The following is an 11,385-nucleotide window of genomic DNA, read 5'->3' on the forward strand; positions in this document are numbered from 1 at the left end:
AAAGTGCCATTAAGTCCTCAGGAGGCCAGGAAGGGGCTGCACCAGCATTGGGGCCCCTGCACCGGCACCGGGGCTACTTACGCCGCCGTGAGTGGCCCCAACACCGGCAGGGAGGCCCAGATGCTGGTTTCCCAGCACTGTCATGGCAGCGCCACCCAGAGACGCTGGCTGGGCCTTCTGCCAGTGTCCCACTGGCGCAAATCCCCACGCCGGTGTTCCAGGAGGCGTGCAAGGGTCGGAGCTGCCTGTAGGCAGCCTCCTGTGCTCTTTTGCCCCGGGTACTGCACCGAGACGAACAGCGAGGCTTTTTAACAGGCGCAGCCTTGCTGTTTTCAATGGGGCGAAAAGCCCCATTTAAAAACTAAAAAGCCTCTAAAAGGCTTTTTTTGACATTTTGGTGGCTGGGAACCAGCTCTGGAGGCACCGCCTCAACCACGCCATCCCCGGCCACCAAAATCTCAGGAATGGGCTGTATGCCAACTATGCTTCTAGTGTCCTGAAAAAGCACAGACAAATTAAATGAAAACACTTCGATAAAAATGGCCTTTTAAGCAAATTTAACACTTTGTTTAGTAACACTGAGTTCATAACTTAAATCGTAATGTACCGGCAAAACTGAGCTGAAGTTAGCTGTACAGCAATGTTGCTTCCCAAAGATACAAACTGCAAATCCCACTGCTTTGGGTGGTATTTGCCCAAGCATAACTCTGGGCAGGCATGCAAACAAGTAGCACAAAACTTCAGAGACTAGTTATACCAGATACACATCTAAGAATGCTAAGCTGAAGCACAGTTCTCAGCTTCTTGGGCTACCTTAACAATATGACATTTGAGACGGCCCATCAGATTGCCATAATTCTGATATCCGCTGCCGAAATCTTTGTGTATTTTCCCTAGAACAGCTGTCCCCTAGCCTTAAAATGGACATTAATGGTGTACCAAGTAACAGCTGACTTCAACCAACATACCAACTCCTTTTATTATTAGCGTCCAGTGTGAGGAAAATTAACAGCAAATTAGCAAGAGTGATCACATTGAAAACTCTATGCTGCACAAAGGTGCAGCTTTAATTCAGGTGACACATTTGCCTAACCCAAAACCCATCACAACAGCCCATGAGCCCAGCTGTCAACAAAAACAGATCATATAGGTGCACGTGGATGGACCCTTGTCAGAGATGCTTTAGGCTGATCCTGCATTGAGCAGGGGGGTTGGCCTAGTTCAGTGATGGCGAACCTTTTAGAGATCGAGTCCCAAACTGCAACCCAAAACCCACTTATTTATCACAAAGTGCTAACAAGGCAATTTTACCTGAATACTGAGGTTTTAGTTTAGAAAAAAACAATTCATACATTAACATCTTTTGTCTTAAAAGAAAAACACAATAACAAGAGTTCCACAGGTTAATTACATGCTGGGTAAGTGGGTGTTCCTCTTTTAGTAGGGGATTTCACTGAAAGGTGGGAGGCGCCGCAAAGCCCACGCTGTGGCCTGAACGCTCTGCTCCCCTCCAGCTATGCCACGCTGTGAGCTATGCTCCCCTCCAAACTAGCTCCTCTCCAACCCCACCACGGGAATCACCTTTGCCACAGACTCAACAGGCTGCCATCCGCGCCGCACCCTCACGCCGCATGTGAGCCGCCCTGCCGCATGTGACAGGGGAGGGAGGAAGCGCTCCCATTGGGCTGCTGGGCAGAGGGGTGGGTGATGTTAGAAATGCCCTCAGGCGCGCGTGGAGAGGGGGAGGGGAGAAGCCCGGCCCCGCTTCCCTCTGGCTTTCTAGTAACGAACTCAGGCGAAATCTGTGCTGGCGCAATGGCGCGCGTGCCCCTCAGAGGGCTCAGAGTGCCCCCACTGGCACACGTGCCGTAGGTTCGCCACCACTGGCCTAGATGGACTATATGGCTCCTTCCAGCTCCATGATTCTACTCATCTCAGTGACAGGGCAAATATTAAGGTGAGAGAGCCCAAAGGTGAAAGTCTGGGACCGAGTTAGAGAACAAAATAACTGAAAGATGTTTAGAAATCATATATATTCAGCTTTACCTACAATAACTTGCATGTTGGAGCAGTTGGATGAACACTTGTCAGGGATGCTTTAGGCTGATCCTGCATTGAGCAGGGGACTGGACTAGATGGCCTATATGGCCCCTTACAATTCCATGATTCTCTGTTTGAAACTGCAAGTGGGAAGTTCAATTCTTTGAAAGGCCACACATTTTGAAAGACCGGTATGAATTCTTCACACAACTTTACAAAGTACACAACATTTTAATTTTACAATTGGAAAACTGAAGCCAAGAAGCAGCAATTTGTCCAAAACTACGTTCAAACATTATGAGAAGACAAGAGTCACTGGAAAAGACAATCATGCTAGGAAAAGTTGAGGGCAGCAGGAAAAGAGGAAGACCCAACATGAGATGGATTAACTCAATAAAGGAAGACACAGCCCTCAGATTGCAAGATCTGAGCAAGGCTGTCAAGGATAGGACATTTTGGAGGACACTGATTCATAGGGTCGCCATGAGTCGGAAGCAACTTGACAGAACTTAACACACACACACACACACACATGTTCAAATTTATGTTCACTCCTGATGTTCTTGTAACATTAGGCAACCTCACAGTGTAATTATTAACCCACAGAAACTTGCAGGCAGTAATCAAAAGTTATTGATACATGACATGCATTAAAAAAAGAAGTCAGAATTTTCTGTTATCACACTCAAATGCATCGCATGCTTTTTATGACCCACAACTTCATTTACAGGATACATGGGAACAGAAAACAAGGCTTGGCATAGTAAATCTCAAAATATTATTACAAAGCACATTCACCCAAACTCTTTAGCTCTCCATTAAGCATGTATAGGATTGTAGCCTTTATTTACAAGTAAAAAGGTAACGATCCCCTGTGCAAGCACCGGGTCATTCCTGACCCATGGGGTCACGTCACATCCCGACGTTTACTAGGCAGACTGTGTTTATGGGGTGGTTTGCCAGTGCCTTCCCCAGTCATCTTCCCTTTACCCCCAGCAAGCTGGGTACTCATTTTACCAACCTCGGAAGGATGGAAGGCTGAGTCAACCTTGAGCTGGCTACCTGAAACCAACTTCTGTCGGGATCGAACTCAAGTCGTGAGCAGAGCTTTTGACTGCAGTGCTGCAGCTTAACACTCTGCGCCACAGGGCTTTCTTTATTTACAAGTAAGTCACACTAAACTTCCAATCAAGAATTGGATTTATCACCATGTGTCTAGTTCCAGAATAATTTCTAAACAGGAGCCTATGCTTATGATTTTACCACATAAGAAGGAGAGCCGTCATATTGACTCACTCACCACAAGAAACAGTCATTTGGTATTAAACAGCTTTTTACACTAAGGCACAAGTCCCAGCACCAGACTGTGTCTAAAAGCAATTTCTAACACCATCCCCAGTGAAACTACTGCAGTGGTAGATCTGAGTATCAAGCAAAGGCAGAAGCTTACAGATTGAGTTTTATCTCCATTTGAATTTTCCTATGAAGTATGGATAACTCCACACTATCCAATGGAGATTTTAAAAAGAATAAAGAATAATGAGGTTTACAAAGAACAGGATCGTATGTGCCTAGATGAGAAATGTCCATTGTACAAGAACAGTTTCAGCATTATTCAGTACTATTGTTAGGTAAAGGCAGTCCCCTGTGCAAGCACCAGGTCATTACTGACCTTGGGGTGACATCACATCCCAAAGTTTCCTAGGCAGACTATGTTTACGGGGTGGTTTGCCATTGCCTTTCCCAGTCATCTACACTTTACCCCCAGCAAGCTGGGTATTCATTTTACCGACCTCAGAAGGGTGGAAGGCTGAGTCAATCTTGAGCCGGCTACTTGAAACCGACTTCCGTCAGGATCGAACTCAGGTTGTGAACAGTCAGCTTGGACTGCAGTACTGCAGCTTTCCACTACGCCCCACAGGGCTGTAAAAAAAAATTTTTTAATCCTAAATTTGGATGAACTACAACCCCCATTATCTTAACCTACTCTCAACTCATTCCATTGTCTTATAGATAGATAGATAAACAATTGTGTTTATAAATAAAGCCTCACCTGTCGCTCCATAGCATACTATTAACAATGCCATCCTAAGCAGAGTTAACCTTTCAAAACACACTGCAAAGGAAATAAAAGGATGCTACTCTGCTTAGGATGGCACTGTGAATCAATGAACACAATGCAGCTGTATGTCCATGATCAAAGGTTAGGAGCATTAACAATTTGCATAGGAATTGCTCAGGACTTAATGACTTACTCCCACCATTCTCACCCTTGATATATGCAGATAAGTACTTCACCAAGTCAACATTCAATGAAGTAACCCAGAGATATTTTGCAATTCTCCTCTGCTTTTGAGATAGAAAGCATTATTTCAGCCCTAGAATTGTTTCGAGAGGGTAGCTGAATTGGTCTGTTGAAGGGCTAGACTTGATTCTGGTAGCACCTTAAACCAACAAGATTTTCAGAGTACAAGCTTTTTTTGAGAGTCAATGCTTCCTTCGTCAGATATCTGCCAACGCAAGCTTTGACTCTCGAAAGCTTGTACCCCAAAATATCAAAAAATCTTGTTGATCTCTAAGGTGCTACTGGACTCAAATCTAATCTTAGACTTGCATACTGTGCCCCCTTCTCTCCTCAATGGGGATGGAAGCAAATGAACAGAAGATCCCACGTGTCAAATAACTACACAATCTTCTACTTGGTCATTTGTTGTGACTCACAGAAGGAAGAAAATGTAAGAGTTTGATCCTGGGAACAATTCTGAAGAGATTTTGACAGACCTAGGGGACGTTTTACAGTGCACAAATAAAATCAAGATGTACAAGCATACTCTCACATTATATTAAACAAAGAACTCTGATCTAAAATGCAACAGCAGCAAATTACAATGTGTGTTGAAATATTATACTGTCAATGCTGACTCAGTACAGATATCATGCTTGTTTGGTGATCAGAAACACTCAGTAGGCTCACAGGTCTCTTTCGCCATTGTGAAATCTCCCTTCTTCTTTTGGCATGACCTATGCTTAGAGTCACACCTGATCTGGAACCATCATAGTAAACCAGAGATTGAAGCCAATTTCTCCAGTCTAGGAGGCAAACGCGGTAGCAGTAAGTTACGGTTACACACTTCATACATATTACTAGCTGTCAAGCAATCAAGGAAAGGAGAAAGAACAATCAAGAGAAAGTCTGCCAACAGACTGCCAATCAAGAGAGGGTCTATCAGTGGATTGCCAATCAGGAAGCACAACATGCTCTTCCATGTAAAACAGATATGTTAAGGCATAAGCCAACCATATACTATGTAATCAGTTCTCCAGTTAAGTCTACTATAAAGATTTGCTAGATCATTTTCCCCATGAAGATTCCATTTTTTCCCCAATAAAAGTAAGCCAAATAACTAACAAAAAACCCTGTTCTGAAAAGACACTCATACTTTAAAAGAGCCGTGCTAAAAACAAATCTGCAAAACAAGTGAACAGTTGTAATGTAGATCGGCAGGAAGATGTATTTTCCTGTGGATGCCAGATAATGAAATTCACAAAATGGGGGGGGGGCACTCTTTGTCAATGAAATAATATACAGTTTTTCAGACTAAAAGACGCCTTGCCAAGCACGATAGAAAGACAGCCACTCCTGCTCTATGACAGGACATTAATGACCATATATGAACTTGAAAGCTTGTATATTCTCTCTTCAACAGAAGCTGGTTCAGTGAAATATCATCTTACCTACTTTGTTTGCCTCAACTCCAAGGGCTTCATTATGGTTTACCATGCTAATGATAGGTGGATTATATGAATAGTCTCAGTGCCTGGAATTCCAGTTTCCACATCTACTGAGAAATAATTCTCAGTCATTGTATGTTTCTACTCTCTCATTCCCTTCCCAACACTAATATTAAAAAAAGGGGGGGGGGATTCTCAATCTTTGTCATCTGCAAGTATATTGGGGTGGGGGGTGGGAGAAGCACTACAAATATCAATATCTGTGAATGTAACCCATTACAGCTTTTCATTAAGATGTTCTACTGTGGACTAATCACACAGAAGACACTTTGTCCTTACCTAACCCAGCTGTACAGAGAATCTAACACAGAAATTATCTTACAATACCATAATACCACACATGTGGCACTGTTGTATCTACACACCGGGGTATAAATAAAGGGAAGACTGGTAGATGAAAGGCTGCCCTCTTATACTTAACACTATTTTAAAAAAAAGTGTTACATTCCATTTCTCAGAGGCACATTCATGCAGCTACGATATGTTTTTTTTCCTCCATATATTACGCGTTTTCTTATATAGTACAAGATAATGACACACAGAGGACAGCCACTTCCACGTCACAGGCTTACATGTGGAGGAGATAAAACTTTCACATACCATATGCTCCATATAAACTCTGACACAGCGTGATACCCCGGCATGCTCCAGTCTATCGGAAGCCCTCATAAAAATTCTGAATAAGAGAAGTCACCTTTGATGTCCAGTGGAGAGTAAACACACAGCCCTGGCAGAAAGTTTAATGCTATTAGTACTATTAATACGGAGCCCAGGATGAAGGGTTTAAACAGGGGCCGTTCTAAGGCCAGGGTATTAGTCTGAACATGCAGTGCCACCGTAAGGCACTTAAAACAAAAAACATATAACTTTCCAAACTGAAGATTCACATAGCAACTTCCCAGCAACAACTCTTTGAGGGGGGGGGGGGCTGGAATATACAAAAACCTTTCAGGCCTGAAGGCTGGAAACTACTAGAGTCAGCCTGTAAAAAGAAGAGGGCAATAATGCTCATGGGGGAGTTGGGGGGGGGAGAGAAAGTGTCATTCAGGGGCTGAAAAGAGCCTGCCCCTTCTCTCCCCCCTCATCAGATCAATGGGACAAAGGGAATGGGGGGTGGAGGAGAGGAGGGGGGGCTACCGCTTCCAATCTAAAGGATTTCAGAGAGGTAGGAAAAGACACCCAACAGTTCCTCCTCTCTTTGTTAAGATGTAATGGAGAGGGGGGCAGAAAGCCTCCCTTTAGCACAGGCTTGCCCAAACTGCGGCCCAGGACAGCTAGGAAGGCGGCCCAACACAAACTTACTCAAACCATTACGAACCAGTGGGTAGCCGTGTTAGTCTGTCTGCAGTAGTCGAAAAGAGCAAGAGTCCAGTAGCACCTTAAAGACTCACAAAAATATTTTCTGGCAGGGTATGAGCTTTCGCGAGCCACAGCTCACGCTGTGGCTCACGAAAGCTCACACCCTGCCAGAAAATATTTTTGTGAGTCTTTAAGGTGCTACTGGACTCTTGCTCTTTTCCACCATGACGAACCAGCTATCGTTAATGTGATTTGATGTGCGGCCCAAGTTAGTGTTCGCGTGATTTGATGCGCGGCCCAAGACCATTCTTCTTCTTCCAATGTGGCCCAGGGAAGCAAAAAAAAAAAAGATTGGACACCCCTGCTTTAGCATCCTCCAAATCAGTAAAGGCGAGACCGCCCCCCAAAAAAAACGAGGGGGGGGGAAGACTCTGGCGTCCCTTTCTTCTCAGGCCACCTCCAGCTGGGGACACTGGAAGGAGCGGGAAGCAACCCCAAACGTACAAACCCCAAACAAATAGAGCACTGGTTCCCAACCAGGGGTCTGTGGACCCCCAGGGGTCCGCGAGAACTAAACTAAGGTCCGCGAAACAAAGTTATAAACCCATAATACATTAATATTTTCAATTAAAAGTTCTCTATTATAAAAATAGATATTCAAACATTATTCTAAGTTGAATGTTTAACGAACAGTTATGATGAAAGCTTGTTTTCAAACTCTCGGGATTTTTATTTTGAACCTTGGGGTCCCTGCACCAAACCAAAAAGTCCTAGCGGTCCCTGGTCCAAAAAAGGTTGGGAACCACTGAAATAGAGCGACTGCAAACTTTTGATTTTGTTTGCCCCCCCCCCACCACCACCCCCCCCCCCACCCCGCGCGCGCTTCCTTCCTTCCTGTTTTCCCTTCCTTCCCGCTTGGAGGGCTGCGGACGACGCCGTCCAAGTCCTGGCCACTCCTGGGCGGGCAGGAAGGGAGGAGAGAGGCAGGGATGGGGCGGCCATTGAAGGCGCTCCGGCCCAAGCCGTCCCCTTACGCACGGCCACGGGCCGCCCCTGGCTGGCCGCTCCCTCGCCACGCCGGAGAAGTGCGCGCCCCGTCCAGGCCCCGCTCCGGAGCCGACCCGCCGCGCCGCGCCGCGCCGCGCCTCCTCCTCCCTTACCTGGCCGCGGCTGGCGGCGCCTCCGGGCGGCTGGGCGTCTCCATCTCCCCCGGGTGGTCCCGTCGCCCAACGGGTCGCCATTATTTCATCCCCCGGTTACAAAGGAAGACGAGCCGATCCGCGGGGGTCCACATCGAGCACCCCCCCCCAAAAAAAATAGTATATATCAACACGCCGCCCCGGAGGGGACAAAAGGGGAGGAGGAAGAAAAAACACCCCCAAAAAGCAGTTTTCCACATGCGCTCCCCTTCCAAAAAAAACACACACACACACAACGCCCCTCGAAAGAAAAGCAAAAGAATACGTGTTTCGAGATCCACCTCCTCGGAACCGGAGGGAAAACAACAGCAGCAACCAGCGCGCAAAAGTGCGTGCGTAAAAATCCCAGCCAAGTCCCGTCTCCACAATGAGGTCCTTGGAAAAGCAGGCGAGAGAGAGAGAGGAGGAGGAGGGGGGGGAAAGGGATTCCCTCCCACTTTTCAAGAAGCTGCCATGAGGAAGGGGAGGGGGGGGAGAAGATCCCGCCGGACTTTTCCGCTCAACTCGGCAGCGTCCCCCTCCGTCGCCGGCGGGGAGAGGGAGGGAGGGAAGGAGACATTGTCAGCGGCCCCCGAGAAAAGCCGCCGCCGCGCCTGCTGCCGCCACCCGTCCCCTTGTTAGGCTAATTGCGCTGGCTCGTCATCTTCCTCTTCCTCCTATCCAAAGCCCTAGACGCACAGGGGAGGAGAGGGCGGAGAAGGGAAGCGCCCGCCGCCGCCTCCTCCTCCTCCATGCACGCTCATGTCACAGGGAAATGAGCGGGGCTGCAAGAATTGCAATGGCTCAAGTTTGGAAGCAAGTGAATAAACCTTCGATTCGTGACTGGGGAGGGAAACTATGGGTGTCTATGAGGATGGCCAAATTAACAGAATTCCTACATGGAAAAGACATGGAAGAATTTAAAAAAGCCTTGGGCAAAGGCCATCACATATTGGGATGAACTGGCAAAAATGGATTTTACTATTTTAGTTAGTGAGTTATAGAAACAAGTTTATTTACTTTATTATTATTATTATTATTATTAATAATAATAACTTTCAAAACTGTTTAGACACTTCTGCGGAAGTCAGGTGATGGGTCACTTTTTAAGGTGGGTGGAGGGTCAAAAGGGTATTTTTGCTTTGTTGAACTTTATAACTTTGTATAATTATAACTGATACTCTTTTGTATTTTCTTTTTATTTTTTGTTATTGTATTTGTTTTGTTTTAGATTATAAAAATAAAAAAAATTACCAAAAAAAAAAAAAAAAAGAAATGAACGAGAAAGGGAGGCAAAGTTAGCCGGGGGTGGAGAGTGTAGGAAAAAAGGCTCCGACCCTCCCCTCCCTGCCGCCCAGATTTTCCTAGCAGGCACCGGAAGAGGACGGGAGAGCCCGGCCAGGTTGCCGGAGAGATCCCGAACCCTTTCGGAGAGACGTGGGGGTTTCAAAACTTTCCCAGCTCCATCCGACCCAGAAACGAAGTTCAGTTTGGGGCTATAAGGGGGGGGGGGGTTCCCGACAGCGGCAGATCCCTCGAGCTCGGGAGTCCTCGCGAAACCGAGGACTTTCTCCCCTGTGAAACAGGTCCGGGATCAAAGTGCAAAAAGCCTCTCTCTCTCTCTGCACGTACATGACCCTCGTTTCTCTGGCGACGGAGAGCGCTCTTTCACAGATCCGTGTGTCATCTGACAAAGGGCGCTTTCACACGTGCCGAATAATGCCCTTTCAAGGCGCTTTGCAGCTGGATTTTACTGGGTGCAACGGCAAAGCCCGCTTGCAAACAGTCGTTAAAGTGGGTTGAAAGTGCATTATTCAGCATGTGCGAAAATGGAAAGAGAGTTCGGACTCAGGCAAGCTTATGCTGGGATTAATTTGGCGAATCTTTAAAAGTGCCGCTGATGCTTTTACTCCCCCCCCCCCAACTGTGCACTTTTGATCGCCTTTCGGCAGAGACTTTCGCCTAGCAGTGGCCGTGCTAGGGGCGAAAGGTTGGCTTTGCACGTCGGGATCCTTCAAGATAACCTCCCCCCCCCTTAACCCCCAAACGAGAGCCTTGATCTCGTTCCCCGAGCCGGCCTCCATTCCTCCCCGAGGCGGCGCGCGCCTGGCCCCGCCAGTTTGCCAAACAAGCAGCCTCACGCTCCGGGGCCAGCGTGCGTCCACGTTGCAAACAGCTTGCTCGGCTGATCCCGAGAGGCGCAGCCACTCGTGACGCCTAGCAAATAGATTTCTTTAATATCGAGACACCCCCCCACCCCCCGCACACTTTTTTTTTTTAAAAAGCTATTAAATGGTCCCGCTGCCCCAGGCAATCGCGACGGTGCCAGCTGCACCCGACCCCGGCTGCCAGCTGGGCGCCGCGTTCTCTGGCTGATAATCGAGGGGAGGGGAGGGTGCAGCATTTTTAAAAACAATTTTATTTCTTAGGCGATTTTCCCGCGAGCAAATTTCCTCCGGAGTTCACGACAGGGGTGCAGGAGAGCTCCGAGCCACCAGGGCTCTCCTCCATCGTTTGCCCGGGCAAGTCTCTTCCCGCGCCGAGACGAGCCAGGCGCAGGGGGGTGTGTGTGCAAAAACTCCCCCCAGGCGGACCGCTCGGAAGAGTTCCCGCGCCTCCGTGCTGGAACTGTGCGGGGACGGGCCTTTGGGGGAAGTGCTTCCCGCCCAAAAGCCCAGCAGGCCAACGGCCAGCAGAAAACACTGGCGCGGGCCCGCCTCTCGTCCCCTCCTCCTCCGAGCTGCAAAAAAACAACCCCCAGAAGCTGGGAAGGGCCAGGCGCGCCGCGTTAGGGTCGGCGAGTGCTGGCAACGGGTTGCACACGGGCAATGAGGAGGCGACAGAGTGCTTTTGGGGGGGCGGGTGCAAAAGCAGTGGCGGACTGGGACTACAAACATTGCTTGCCAGGAGACAAAGGGGGGGGGCACTCACAACTATAAGGCCATTTATGCACGGGAGGTTTGGACTTGCATTTGCCACTCTCTAGATCAGTGGTTCCCAACGTGGGGCACGCGCCCCACAGGGGGGCAATTTTATTTTTAAGGGAGGCAATTGGAGAATGAGTTCTCAACAGTGA

At 47.8% G+C, this 11,385-nt stretch overlaps 1 protein-coding gene across 2 annotated transcripts in view; it reads right to left on the reverse strand.

Annotated features, from left to right (window-relative positions):
• The window catches only part of ARHGAP21 (Rho GTPase activating protein 21), a 132,189-nt gene extending 123,804 nt beyond the window's left edge, over positions 1–8,385 (reverse strand). For both annotated transcript variants that reach the window (XM_056857667.1, XM_056857666.1), the window contains exon 1: positions 8,292–8,385. The gene's annotated coding sequence lies outside the window, so the exon portion shown is untranslated. The remainder of the gene's footprint in view (positions 1–8,291) is intronic.
• Between the last annotated feature and the right edge of the window lie 3,000 nt (positions 8,386–11,385).

The sequence above is a fragment of the Euleptes europaea genome, chromosome 11 (assembly GCF_029931775.1).
Source record: "Euleptes europaea isolate rEulEur1 chromosome 11, rEulEur1.hap1, whole genome shotgun sequence".
NCBI lineage: Eukaryota > Metazoa > Chordata > Lepidosauria > Squamata > Sphaerodactylidae > Euleptes > Euleptes europaea.